General features: G+C 41.8%; 1 pseudogene; it reads right to left on the reverse strand.

Moving 5' to 3' along the window:
• Window positions 1-5,421: 5,421 nt before the first annotated feature.
• Window positions 5,422-15,173, reverse strand: part of LOC101652876 — a 28,243-nt pseudogene continuing 18,491 nt past the window's right edge.

Genomic DNA, 15,173 nt, shown 5'->3' on the forward strand with positions numbered 1-15,173 from the left:
GGAGTAGGGACCCAATGCCCATCTGTAGGCAACTGGACATCCCCTTACAGAGGGTTGCAGGGAGCAGATAAGCCAGTCAGGGTGCAGTGTAGCAACGATGAAATATACAATTTTCCTCTAGTTCCTAAAAATGCTTTCTTCCCCCACACTATCATGATCCCAATTCTATCTTACAATTCTGGCTAGACCAGAGGATGCACACTGGTACAGATAGGAAATGGAAACACAGGGAATCCAGGACAGATGATTCCTTCAGGACCAGTGCTGAGAGTGGCGATACCGGGAAGGTAGAGGGAAGGTGGGGTAACCGATTACAAGGATCTACATATAACCTCCTCATTGGGGGACGGACAACAGAAAAGTGGGTGAAGGGAGATGTCGGACAGTGTAAGATATGACAAAATAATAATAATTTATAAATTATCAGTGGTTCATGAAGAAGGAGGGAGTGGAGAGGGAAGGGGGGAAATGAGGAGCTGATGCCAGGGGCTCACATGGAAAGCAGATGTTTTGAGAATGATAAGGGTAATGAATGTACAAATGTGCTTTATACAATTGATGTATGTATAGATTGCGATAAGAGTTATGAGTCCCCAGTAAAATTATTTTTAATAAAAGGAAGAATTGCTTCAGCGCTCCAGTCAGGAGGCTCATGTTCAAAGAAATTTCCTTGGCCTGACGTCAATTTGTTGGTAAATAAATTACTTTACATGTCATTAAAATAAACTAAGACAAACTATGTTAATATAAATATGTACTTTTTAAGATAATTCATGCTTTAATTGACATTTTTCTCTTGTGAAGTGATTATTTACTGGTTCTAGTCAGATGGGGTAATAGGATGTCAGTTTGATGGTTGTTTATAGTTTGTGTGTTTGTCTTAAATTTGGTCTGGTAACTTAAAGTCTGTGGGCTTTTGCTAAGCACTCACCTGTGTTTGGATATGCAAACATATGCAACAGTTAGGCGTAGAGAAATGTAAATTGCTGCATATGGTAAAATGAGAAATTGGTTAGGCTTCCAGGACAAATCCTGGAGCCAGTGGGTGAGGGTTGAGATGAGAAGAGGAAGAAGAGCCAATATCCAGGCGCTGGCCTGACAGCTTAGAAACCGAGAGAGGAATGGCCAGTGGAAGTGGCCTAGTAGGATGGTAGCTAAGCTGGGTGAAGCTATTTAGCACAAAGGTACCTAAAATAAATATGTAATTGCTTGCATTTTCTTAAGGGAAGGAGCCTTGGTGGCAATGATAAGCGCGCTGCTGTTCACCATAAGATTAACCATTCTAACCCATCAGTAACTCTGAGGAAGAAAATACCTGGTGATTTGTTCCCATAAAGATTGTAGCCTAGAAACCCCATGGGGCAGTTCTATTCGGTCATGTAAGGTTGCTATGTGTAGGCATCGACTCACAGCATACAGCAACATAGAACTTCACTGCATTCATACAAACAGGGATTTACTGAAAACACTCTGTATGACAAGCATTGTTCTTAGCACAAATGAACAAAATTTCCCCCTTTCCCATCAAAATTGCACTGTAATGGAACTTAATACTGATGAAGCGGGCAAACTCTTGCTAATTGCCAGTTGAGTCTGCACCTCTTATGACCTACCTGTGAGAAGGCACTGGGTCTGTATCTAGACTGTGGGGTAGAACAGGGCAAGATAACCAGATGATGAGCAGAGTGGGGAGACTGAAGTCAGACTAACCCACCAATTTCAGGGACTTGATGCAATACTGGGTGGAACTTTCTGCAAGGATGGGTTGAGTGCAAGTTTCCAGATAACCTTTATCTAGATCACAAGAACAAGGCTATCTTGTTGACCATGCGCCACTGTTGTCAACCAGTGCTAAGTAACTAAACTCTAGTGTCAGTGTCTCTGGGGCTTCACAATGACACATTGTGTTGTCCTTTTGTACCTGTATCCTGGATTCTTCCCTCCTCCCAAGAGAAAGTCTTTTTCAGCTCTAAACAATTGCCTCATCTCCCTCCTTCCTGAGCCCATTTTATACACTCTTTCTAGTTGCTCAGGGAAGACTGGAGTAGATGAGTGTTACACTTGCCGGGGTGGCTGAAAAATGTGTTAACATTTCCTGATGACTCTTGGATTTATTTTTCTGTCCAGGGAGCTATGTTTACATAGTTGAGGAAGTAAGTGTTTGACATAGTAGTAATAAAGTTCTCTGCACTTTGGAAACAGCTTGACTTATTTTGTTACCTCAAACACAACAGAAGAAAGCAGGCACAGTCCACTCCCTGGTTGGGTTGATATTTCATCTGTAAGATGGGAACTCTGAACTTTCTTGTAGATAGCCTCGATATGAGTCAGACTGCTGTCCCCCAGTGCTGCTGAAGAAATATTTCGTCACAGTTAAATTGATTAAAATAATAGATAGCTTTAAAAAGAAGGAAAGAAGACAAAGCTCAATTATCTGAAGTATGAAGATCTTTGAAGGAAGAATAATTGTCAGTTTTGTTTAATAATATATCCTTAGCAGCAGGTAGAAAGACGAAGAAAGAACTTAAAGGCTAGAATAATATATCTAAAAAGAAGACTTAATTGATTCTAAGAGGCAATGTGATAGTGCTAAAAACAAACAAATAAGCTGCAAGCCTGGAGTGGGATTTGAATCTTATTTCAGCTGTGTGTCAACATATGAACTTTGGCTGATTGCTACTCATAGTAGCCATGTATGAAAGAGTTGTCCCATGAGGTCTCCTAGGCTGTAATCTTTAGGGGCACTTATCTCCAGGTCTGCCCCCCTCAGAACAGCTGGTGGTTTCAAATCACCAGCTTTGGGTTAGCGACTTTAAACACAGTGCCACCAGGGATATTTAGGAACTTGGGTCAAACCGAAAAATAAACGCAGTGATGTCTAACTGATTCTGATTCACAGCCACCCTGTAGGATAGAGTAGAATTATGCCGTAGCATTTCCAAGACAGTAAGTAAACCTTTATGGAAGCAAACAACTCCACCTTTCTCCTGCGAAAGGAGATGGTGGATTTGAACCACTGACCTTGGGTTAACAACCCAAGTTTAACCCACTATGTCACCAGAGTTCGTAATGAACTTAGGCCAAACCAAAGCTAAGTGCATTGCCATCCTATGTAAGATTCCTGAGGCTGGGAATCATTCCGGAAGCAGATAGCCTCAACTTTCTCACCCAGGAACTTTGGCAGCTTACCTGAATTTGCCAACCCTTGTTGTTTTCATCTCTGAAATGAATTTAATGAGTAGTCGATTTTAGATCTGGAGCTTAAACTGTGACTTCTGTTGGGGTATAGACATGTGTAGATCTTCCAGGTGAAGGATTTGCCTAAAATGTACCTTGAACCTGGGGTTGAAGAACCACCATAAGGGAATTCATCCCTAGGAAATAACCAAGCCTTGAATGGTACAGCACTGGGCCCGTGCGACTCAAATCGCTAGGCTTGCTCACAGATGTGTGTACATATCTAAGGAGGAGGCCTGACACAAAAACCTGAAGAAACAACCAGGGATACAATTGTGTAGTGGCTTCTCTAAGAGGCTTCTTTACAAAAAGAAGAGGGTTCTTGTTCAGTGTCCTTTTTTTTTTTTTGGTCTCATTGGAGGCCCTGCATGGAGGGGTCCAAGCATCTGATAGATCAATGTCAGCACCTAGTGGGAGGCTGCAGTGTACTGACAAATGGCACCTGCAGGGTGCTGGCAGCAGCGCGGTTGGTCCACAGGCAGCACCAGTAGGGAATACATACGGCAACTTCTGGAACCACTCCCAAGGGAACCAGCAAGTGAAAATTAGAATACTCCTGTTGCTATGAACGTCACAAATCCCATTCTGGGATGGTTTGGGCTGCATAAATTAGAAAAGGGTACCATAAATGCATAGTGCATGACAGGCACTCATGAGAGAATGATGAGATGCTGATCGAGTTCTACTCTGAGACACCGACGGGCACTTCCTCCCTGTCCCCTTGGCTCACTCGGAGTCAGAAAGGACTTAATGTTGGCTATTCTTGTTCTTTGGTGCCTCCTTTAGAATGACACAATTACCTGCTCCTTCCTTGGTGCCACTTTGGTGGGAAAATGGAGTTTAAAACTGGAATTGAAAGAGAACACAAAAATAATATAAACTTTATTTCCTAACATAAGCCCCATCAAGTTCAAGGGAATTTTATAAGTGATGATACTGGGCGTTTAGTCCACTCCTGAGAAAACTGAGGGTTCTGGGAATTCAACCATAACAATATAATCTTTTTCACATGATTCCCTGAAGAAAAAATGGGTACCCTTCAACAATTTTTTTTAAGTGTGGGTGAAAAAAAGAAGTGAGAAGGTACTAAACCTAAACCGAAGGGTGGCTGTTTCATGATCTCCCGTGGGAACACTTGCAAAACTGCTACTGTTTGATGGTAGGAATGGGCTGATGCATTGCTGTGGTGGAGAAAGACTCCCTCCGTGGAACTTTCCCAGGCACTTTTCTACTAAAGCATTGGCTAACTTTGTCAAAACACTCTCACCAGGAGCAAATGTTATGTTCTTTGGCCCTCCATCAAGAAACACCTCAAAATAAGCTATTTGCTCTTGAATGGACCACATCTGCCTCTTGGTCGCCATTGTTTTGATTGTGCTTGGTCCTTAGGATCATACTGCTAATGCCATATTTAATGTCCTGTTACAATTCTCCCAAGAAACCAACCCTTCAGGGTCTTGATCTCATGTAGATAACATTTCCACGGAATGCTCTGCTCTTGTCTACAGCTGAGCTGTGTGCAACCCTTTCGACACCCGTTGAGCAGAAAGTAATTATAAATTGCTTTTTGTGTGCTCCCTTTATATGAAAACAATGGTATTTTGAAGAATTTTCAGTTGTATCCAAGAAGCCTTGGCATTAAGAAGGGACACCCCAAAACCACAGAAACAAAAGTTTTAAGTATGTTTATTTAGATGTGCCTTGTTACTACATATACTTTTATATATGCTTATCATAAAGAGTGCAGGTAGCACAGTAGTTAAGTGCTGAACTGTTAGCTGACAGATTTGGCAGTTCAAAATTACCCGTCTCTCTGTAGAAATCTCTCCAGGAGAAAGGCCTGGTGATCCTACTTCCATAAAGTTTATAGTCTAGAAAACCCTCCAGGAAGTTCTTTTCTGTCAGATATCACCACTAGGAGTCTAAGTAGACAGACACATTCATAAGGAACCATCAGGACATATATTTAAAAGAAAGACAAAACACCAGAAAACAAACAGAAGCCTTGACAAGGTAGAGTGGAAGATAATTGCCTTGGAGGTTATTTATGAGATTAAGAAAACTCATTTTCTCAAATGTTGCATCCTTGGCAAAGTCATTGGAAGGTGGAACAAATATCTGGTGGAATAGCATAAGGCTGCAAGGGAGAAACGATCCAACAGGGAGAAAAGTTTTCTTTCCCTTTCAGGATTGCAAAATCTGGTCATTCCGGTAATTGCACACCATATCAAATGCATTGAAGCATCCAAATACCACACGTTTTATTTTCCTATTGAGAGTGGAAAGGGGCTTTTTAAATTATTGTTATAATTTTGCTATAGGACTGATTTAACAGTTTTGATCTTGCAGTTATCTTTCTGAATTTTGGAGCCAGTCTTTTTTCTTTGTTTCTTTAGGCCTCTGACATTTTACATGTTTGTTAAACTCTAAGAGTAGAGACCCAGATCCTAGAATAACCTCAGTGAGAAAGGATGGAAAGTAGACAATGATAAGAAGCCAAATCGATGTATAGACGACCCTCACAACATCCAGAAGGAATACAAGAGAGTATTTGAAGTAAGGTGCTTGTCAGAGCAGTGCAAGCGAAGTCCACAAAGTACAGAACTATAAATCTGCATGGAAAGAAAATAAAATTGGCTTGAGGATGTGAATGTGGGGGATACGCTAGGAAAACTGCACAGCAAAAACTGAGAAAGAAAGCTGCAAAGACACATTTGATCGCCAACATGAAAATAGTAAGAAAAACATGAACAGGCATAGATTGTACCCTCAAATCAAAGCACCCGGTGTCCATCTTTTCCCATATTACTGCTATGCAACAACCGCACACAGAGGCTGGTGATTGAGACTCTCTACATAGCCTCACAGAAAAGCCATAATAGTAAGGGGAGGAAATATCAATGAACTAGAGGGTAGTTATGTGTTTCACCAGTGCTGTACTGCACCCTGAATATATCATCTCTTCTGTCAGGGACTGTCCAAATTATCTTACAGGTGGGTTGGGGGTCTCTACTTTCTCTATGTATCTTCCCGTCAAATTGATTGTTTGTTTTTGAACTTTGGGTAACTATTCTTGTAGACCCCTCATGATCACACAGGCTAGTGTGCTTCTTCTATGTGGGCCTGTTGCTTTCCTGCTAGATGGCTGCTTGTTTAACTCCAAGCTGTTAAGACCCCAGACGCTATATAGCCAGGTACCATCAGCTTTCTTCACCAGGTACTATCAGCTTTCTTCACCACATTTGCATATGCACTGTCAGTCTGGGTTCACTAGAGAAATAAATTCATAGACACTCATGTTTGTAAACAAAAGAGCTTTATATATAAGAACAATTGAATATTGAGAACACATCCCAGCCCAGTCCAGATCAAGTCCAGGAACAGGCTCCAAATGGCTGGTATCAGCCATTATGTCTGATACCAATCTATAAATTCCTCTTCAGACTCACACAACACATGCAATGATGCAGAACACAGGATGAACACAGGTCAGTGGGTGGAAAGTCTTGTGGATCCAGTGGCAGTGGAAACTTCTCAGCACTGGCAGGGGTCTCCCCCTGGCTCCTTCAGCTCCAGGGCTCTAGTGTAGTAAGGCATTGCTATACTCCAGCCCCCTAGGTTACTTAGGTAGGTCACAGGAATACACTCCACCCCACAACCCCACTTGGCCACCTCCACCATCCCATCCCCTCAGACCTTTAATTCAATAGGAATGTCTCACAGGGAGAGAGCATGTGTCACTCCTCCACCAAGCTATTTATCTCCTTAGTGCCTCCAAATTAGGTCACCAAGCTGTGACCTGAGTGACAGGCTAAACTTCACCCTTTCACTCTTAAATCTCAAATTGACAACAGATTATGTAACTACCACACAGGTTCTAGATGTTACTGTGAATGGGGTGTGTTAAGGGCAGGTTAAATCTACCCGGATCCCTTATTGACCCTGTAAATTGTGAATTGGGGAGTGTAGACCTTTAATTATTTGTGTTTATAACGATAGGCTCCTTTATAGTAGATTGCTACACATCTCTGAGCTTTCCTCTCCCTTACATGCAATCCCAAGGTAGATATAGACTATTATTTTGGGTGCTCCTGTGAGAGGCGTCCATTCAGAAGGTGGTCTGGGTCGGGTCAGTGGGACCCCGTGTTTGCTGGCTGACTTTCCGTGGATGGGAGGGTCACTGAAGTGACGAGTCCCAATTTCTGTGGCGGGAAAGGAGTCCGCGGTCTCTTAGAAGTTAATGTGGATGGTTTAACAGCCATCTGGAGCTGGCCGTGCCGTGCGTTCCAGTTGTGTCTGTCCCCCGGGGCTGACTCTCGACTAGAAATCTGCACTTTGACTTGGTGTGTTGAAAGGTGGCTGTGTGTTGCTAACATGAAAGGAATAGGCTCCAGAAGTTATCGTGGTTGGGCTAAAGGAGGAGTATAAGGAATCCACCAGGGTCCCTTGTCAACCCTGCATGCTAATTTTGTTTAATACTTTTATTGGGGCCTCTTACATCTCTTATCACAATGCATCCATCCATCCAGTGTGTCAAGCACATTTACACATAGCTGTCATCATCGTTTTTTGAAGCATTCTCTTCCCACTTGAGCCCCTGATATCAGCTCTCACTTTCTTTCCCCTCCCTCCCCCGCCCTCCCTCCCTCACGAACCCTTGATAAGTTAAAGATTATTATTTCCATATCTTATATCGTCCTCCATTGCCTCTCACCCACTTTTCTGTTGTTTTTCCCCAGGGAGGGGATTCTAGATTGATCCTTGTGATCGATTCTCCCTTTCTCCCCCCACCCTCCCCTAATCCTCCTGGTATCTCTACTCTCCTTGTTGGCCCTGAGGGGTTTATCTATCCTGGATGACCTGTGTTGTGGGCTCTTATCTGTAGCAGTGTGCATGCTCTGGTCTAATCCTGTTTGTAAGGTAGCATTGAGGTTATGATAGTCGGGGGAAGGGAGCATCAAAGAACTGGAGGAGAGTTGTGTGTTTCATCAGTGCTATGCTGCACCTTGACCAGCTCATGTCTTCCCTGTGGCCCCTCTGTAAGGGGATATCCAATTGTCTATGGATGGGCATTGGGTCTCCACCCGCCCCTTGCCCATTCACCCTGGGTATGGTTTTGTTAACTCTGCATATTATGTAGGGACAGTGTTTGGTGGTATGGTATTTTACTGCCTTGTGGTCCTATAGAGCAGTTGTTCTCAACCTTCCTAAGGCTGCAACCCTTTAATACAGTTCCTCATGTTGTGGTGACCCTCAGCCATAAAATTATTTTCGTTGCTATTTCATAACTGTAATTTTGCTACTGTTATGAATTGGGCGACCCCTGTGAAAGGGTCATTCGACCCCCAAAATTTGAGAACCACTGCGGGTGTCAGGGAGCAGGTGAGATTCAGGGTAGGGGGGTGATACGGTTTCTGGTATGGCTATGAGACCTGTATTCTTATGATTGAATTCATTATCTTGAGAGAATGTACCTGTGGTGAATTGAGGTCGGAGGGGATGGGATGGTGGAGGTGGCCAAGTGGGGATTGGGGGGATGGAGTCTATTCCTGTCACCTACCTAAGTAACCCAGGGGGCTGGAGTATAGCAATGCCTTACTCAGCGGACAGGTTTCTTATGTGGAAGGCTTGTGTAGCTGGTTTACTGTTATGTGATCTTTGAACAGTCCTTCAGAGAGTCTTTGTCAAGCCCAAACTTGTAAAACCTATTTTTAACAGAAGCCTCAGACTTTAGCTCCTGGTGGTTTTGCCTGCTTTATTATGTTAAAGCTTTGTTAAGGAACCAGTCAAGTGGTGGCTTAGATTCAAACTTGTGAAAAGGAATACAGGTTGGAAATGACCTAGTTAATTTTATTTTTTTCCCCTCTTTTTGCTTTTTTTCCTTTTTATTGTCTTTTTAAAAAATCATTTTATTGGGGGCTCATACAATTCTTATCACAATCCATACATACATCAATCTTATCACAATCCATACATACATCAATTGTGTAAAGCACATCTGTACATTCATTGCCCTCAACATTCTCAAAACATTTGCTCTTCACTTAAGACCCTGGCATCAGCTCCACATTTTTCCCCCTCCTTCCCCACTCCCCCCTCCTTCACGAACCCTTGATAATTTATAATTACTGTTTTGAAAATGACCTAGTTTTTTAAGGTTGTTTTTTTTAAGGGACTTGTAGGGTGTCCTGGCACCGGGGCTGTGCCATGCTGTTCCTCATGCAAGGGGGATTAGATTGGCCAAGGGGGGTTGGGGCACACTCTGTGTTATCCCAGCTGCCCTACTGGCTCATTCCTGTGAGGCTATGTAGGCTGTGCTCTGCAGATTTGCCACAGGTAAATAGCCCAGGGGCTCTCTCATTGTAGTGCATTAGTGTCTAATTATTTTTTGTTACTCATGCTGGCAGGCCACTGGAGGAGCTGGGGAGAAGGGGCAAGGGGGTGGCTGGTGTGATTGCTGTGTTCCTGGTTGGAGAGGGGAGGTGCAAAGCCCATGAATGCAAGAGTGGGGAGGGAAGCATTGGAGTGAGCTCTTGTGGCTAGTTTTCAGAGGCTCTCCACATGCCAGGGATTATGACCACCCTTACACAGCAGTCTAGGGAAATGACTGCATGCTGGCAGGTCTACGATTTCAGGTGCAGGAGGTGGTGGTGGATGCTATCCCACTGAACCTGTGAGGGATGTGCAGAGCCCACAGACAGACACGGTGAACTTAAAGAACATCGTGCAGCAAGCCATCGAATCACTCTGTGGGCAAAATTCATAAGGGGAAGTATGAACCACAAACCTTAGTACACTGGGGTTCTATTTCTAGGACCCAGTCTTCCAATACTGGCTTCCTTACCTCTTAATTTTCCAATCTAACAATGGGAGCACTAGACAGGTGATTCTACCTGGACACTATCTTGAGACCTCTCCAGCTTGTTTGTTAATAATACTTTGTTTTTTCTGATTCTTTCCTAATTGACTGACCTTTATGTATGATTGTTTTGTTTGTTTGATTTTTGCTTTTTTCCATTTTGCTCTCATAACTGTTTCCTTTTCTTTGATTTGAGAAAGTTTGAGTATGATGTGTTGTGGCAATTTTCTTTGGGATCGATTTTGTTCAGAGTTCTCTGCACGTCTTGAATAGCTATTTTGTGTTCTGTCATAATATTAGAGAAATTTTCCATTAATATTTCTTCTTTCTGTTCTGGGATATTTATCAAATATAAGTTATTCCTTTTGAAAATGTCCCATGGAATTCTTAGGGCTTGGTCAGATTGTTTGGTATTTTCTATTGGTTGATCTTGTATCTTTGTTATCATTGATTCTTGACTCTACTCTTTCAATCCTATTTTATTCTTTCAAAGTGTTAGCTAGTTCTAATAATTTCGTGTTTGCATTTTAAATTCTATTTGGAGCTGTTGAATTATTTCTAGGTTTGTTTGTTTGTTTTCCATTTATTTTGTCAGGTTGATCTTGGAGTGCTTTTCTGAGTTCACCTATCTCCTTTTCGGCCCACCCCCCACCCCCGGTATTTTTCTATCAAATTTTTCCTCCAATCACTTAAAGCAGCTGCAACTGGATCATCACCCTAAACTCCTTCATGTGAAGATATAAAACGTTCTCCTTCTCCAAGATCTCTGGTCCACATCTGTATGTATTCCTGTCAAATAAATTGTTTTCTCCTGTTTTTGAATTTGCCCAGGGACCGATAGACATGGAAATGTTTATCTATCTCTCTATCCATCCATCTCTGGCCACAAAGCAGTCCCCACACAGTTATTGTGGATCTTGGAGAGCCAGGGGTGGCCTGGCAGTCCAGCATTAGCCTACCCCCAGCAGGAGCCAAAGACAGGAAGCAATTAATTAGTACCCTTATCAAAATCCTGGATTTGAGGCTAGGTTCCAAGTTTCCAGGCAGTGCTAGACAACAATAAACACATGAAGGGGAGAAAATGGAAGGTCCAAAGCACGGCCTGCATGCCTGACACTGACACAATGTCAGGGCAGGCCCCAGACCCTAGATTGGTGAATATTGACAGACAGGCAGGTGATATCACTTTGTATTCTGAGTCTCTGCACACCCTCAGGGCTGGCTCATTTCCTTGATGCCCCAGAGAAATTCAGCCACAATCCAGTCCATGAAAGTTCCCTCCAGGCATTGAGAAGCAGCCTTCAATTGATCTGAATTTCTTCTATCCAGCTGATAGGAGAGGGTGTGGAGGAGAGGCACCAGCTCAGTGTTTCCTCTTCTCTGCTAAGGTCCGGAGTGCAGGGATGAGGGGCTGTTTTGTAAGTATCCTTCCAGGCAACACAGAATCTGGGGATTGGGGGGGTGGGGGGCTCCCCATGTCAATTCCTCCCTCTGAAACCCCAAGGTGTAATTGGCAGGGGTTATTGCTCCTCAAGAAAGTTCGAGAACTCAGGTACCCTAGTCTTGTCTACTTAAAAAAACATTTTTTTTAGGCAGTATCACAGAGGCTCCAGCTACATGACCATATTGGATGGAACTCCTTATCTTACTCCTGAAGTTACTTTTTGTATTGTCCACTTGGTTAATTATTTCAACCATATTTTGGAGGTTTTATTATGCCAATTTTATAGAAAGAGGAAAATTAGGCTCATATATTTGTTTGGATATGTGAGCATATATTGGTGGCAAGTGGTAGAATAAGAATTTGGATCAGTTCTGCCAAATTCCAGAAGCAAATCTCTTTCCACTCTGAGTCCATTAATTGAGATTAAAGATGGGGGCTGCGCATTGGGCATAGGCAAGCCATCAGGAAGGCAACAATTCAGAAAGTTCATGGGGGGAAAATCTATTATCTTCCAATTCCATTTTCCCACGACTTTTGACGGCCAGTGGCTATCTATATTTTGTTCCTGGGATATCTCATCTCTGGCATTAAATAGCCTTGATATGGTAATTGCTGTTAAATGTACAAACCTTGACCTCTCTCTGCCAGAATCAATCTTTTGACCACCTTTTGACATTTCCACCAGGATATGTAAAACAAGGCTCTGACACAGCCCTGATAGACCAGCACTCTGGACTTCAATTGCCTTGCTCACTTCCCAGTCTTCATCACCCAAGGAAATGGAACCCTGACCACTCTCTTTGTCCAATCAGAACCCTAGGGTTATTCTGGATTCTATTCCTCCCTCACCTCTGATTGCCAATGGGGAGAGAAGACCTGCCAGCTCCTGTTCCCACAAGGTTTCTGAAAACTTCCCTTTTCGGTCCTTGTTACTACTGTCTTCATTCAGCTAACTTGTCATTTCTTACCTGGGACACTACCTTAGACTTATCATGGATCTTCCTGCACTGATTTTGCTCCTTTAAGTCCATTTCTTACAAAACAATAAGAAAATTCACAAACATGTTAAAGAATCTTGGGTATCACTGAAGTATAATTTGGGCCAGTGGAGTGGCAGGACTGATGGGAAAATAAGCAAATTCAAGCATGCCCTGGAAAAATGATTTCTCTCAAAGGAAAAAAACAATTTTCACAGGCCTCTAGGCACAAATAATAATGAACAAAGTTCAAAACAACCAGCGTGGGACCTCCTTGCTGCACAATAGAAGCTATAGGTCCATGAAAATTTATCCAGACTCGGGAGAAAAATACACTGACACCTTAGAATTTGAAATATCACCAAGACAACATTTACCATTGGTGGGGTGGGAAGTGGGGAGGGGGACAATGGGGAGGAAATATATTCATAATATTTCATAGATTCTGTTACCTCTTTTGCCTCCTTCAAGAAACATTCTTCAAAAATGACTAACAAAAAATAAATAAGCACAGAGACTTCCAAATAAGAAAAAATGAAGAAAAGAGCAAATAGTTGTGAACATTGAATTATGCAAAATACCTATAATTGAGCCCAAGTAGATAACAATACAGTCGTGCTGAATTTATAATGAAAATGCTAAATAAAGAGTCTTAAAATAAAAGAGACATTGAAGAAAAAAAAAGACATTGTAAGAGAAATCCTAAGGATGGCTTATAAAGTACTAAATAATCTTGGCGATCCTTTAGAGTTGACATGGGGTACGCAGAAATGAAAGGAAAACATCACATATTTCAAATTGAGATAAGGGTAGGAAATGCTGAAGCAGATGCATCCTGAAAGCCTCCAATTCTGAGGTAGGGGGAGCAATGGGGAACATTAGTGGGCCAGAGCTGTTATTTTACAGAAGAGTAAAGGACTATCATTTGAAAGAAAGGCCAAGAGAGAGAATGGAATTAATAATGTAGAAAATGCAGGATTGCTTCTGAATTAGCAAGTAAGAAAAAGAGAATACATTCTCTATTACTTAGGTTTTGCTTTGGGTAACAGAGACTTGAAATAATAAGTGCTTAAACTGGTTAAAAGTTTCTTCTTCCCACAAGTAAAATATGGCAGAAGGTAAAACATCCAGGGTTAATATGATGGTTTTATGATTATATTACTGTTCCGCTTCCTTTGTCTTTTTGCTCCAATATTCTTAACATTCAGCTTCAGTCTTCAATTAATGTCATCTCGTGAGTGCTATAAACCATCACTACTTTCATTAGTGCTATAGGACATTATTACTTCCACATTTCAAGCAGGGGTGAAAAACAACAGCCCACTGAGGAAGAGGGAACTACAAAGTCTCTCTCAGCTGAGCTTCCTCCACTTTTACAGAGATTGCCCCGCAGCCCCATTCAGCATACCGCAGAAATCAGTCAGATGGCTACACCTCTCAGAGTCACAGCCTCGGAAACCCAGTTTTTCTACTCAAAAACTGCACGTACGGCAAAATCTGAGTCATGAATTGAGAACCAAGTGGGCCACCACCCATGTCTTACTAAGAGTGTACTGATAAAACCAGTAAAAATAAGAAAAAGAAAGAGTACCAGAAAAACATGAAGTCATATACAAAGAACAAAAGCATGCTTACGAATCATTGAACTAAATGTGAATGGGATGAATCTCCGTAGTAAAAGACAAAGAGCAGCTGTGCTATCACGCAGCATGCACTGGGAAGTGGATGACTGCAGATGCAATTAGGTTAACTCTAATACCTGATCATTTGAAATGTTTTTGATCCATTTTAAAGTCTTTCTAGTTTTAGTAGTTTTGGCTATCTTTTTGATTGAGGTTTTTGTCTGTTTTATTTTGATATTGTTAATTTTTAAAAATTATTTTCTGTATATTAAATCAAGGATCAGTAAATCTATAAAGACATTAACTGGATTAATGGTTCCTTGGAGTTATGGAAGAGGAGATTGCGGGGGCATGAGGAGCTAATAATGATGAGTCCAGCAACCAAGAATATGTTTAAATCTGCTTGTAGTGCTGATTGTACAACTCTTCTTGCTGTGACTAAACTATTGAATTGTATGCTATGTGAATTATATGCCAGTAAACTATTTTCAAAAAGAGTACCAGATTAAGAAACAAAACAAAACACTGTATGTTGCTTAGAAGCACAACTATAACAAAATTATTTTATAATGGACATAATTAATTCAAGCAGTGGCTTCCTTCAGTCTTTTTAATGTTATCTTTCACTGGATAAACAGTCAATGGTAATGAGGACGATGAGGATGATGGAGAAATGTAATATTTAATTAAAGTACATGAAATAGCTCCATTTTATATTTATTGTGGTTAATTTAACAGTTTAGCAAATTATGGAATTAATAACATTTATCTCTAAAACAATCACTGAAGACAAACGTGTGCATAAGCAAATGTGAAGAAAGCTGATGGTGCCCGCTATCAAAAGCTATAGCATCTTCGCTTCTCGGCCTTTTGGCTAAGATCAAGTGAAGATATAGCATCTGGGATCTTAAAGGCTTGAAGATAAACAAGCGGCCATCTAGCTCAGAAGCAACAAAGCCCACATGGAAGCAGCATACCAGACTGTCTGACCACGAGGTACAGGCAAGCCATCAGGAAGGCAACAATTCAGAAAG

This window comes from Echinops telfairi, unplaced genomic scaffold, assembly GCF_000313985.2.
Source record: "Echinops telfairi isolate 266 unplaced genomic scaffold, ASM31398v2 ScPeMD7_21;HRSCAF=78, whole genome shotgun sequence".
Taxonomy (NCBI): Eukaryota; Metazoa; Chordata; class Mammalia; order Afrosoricida; family Tenrecidae; genus Echinops; species Echinops telfairi.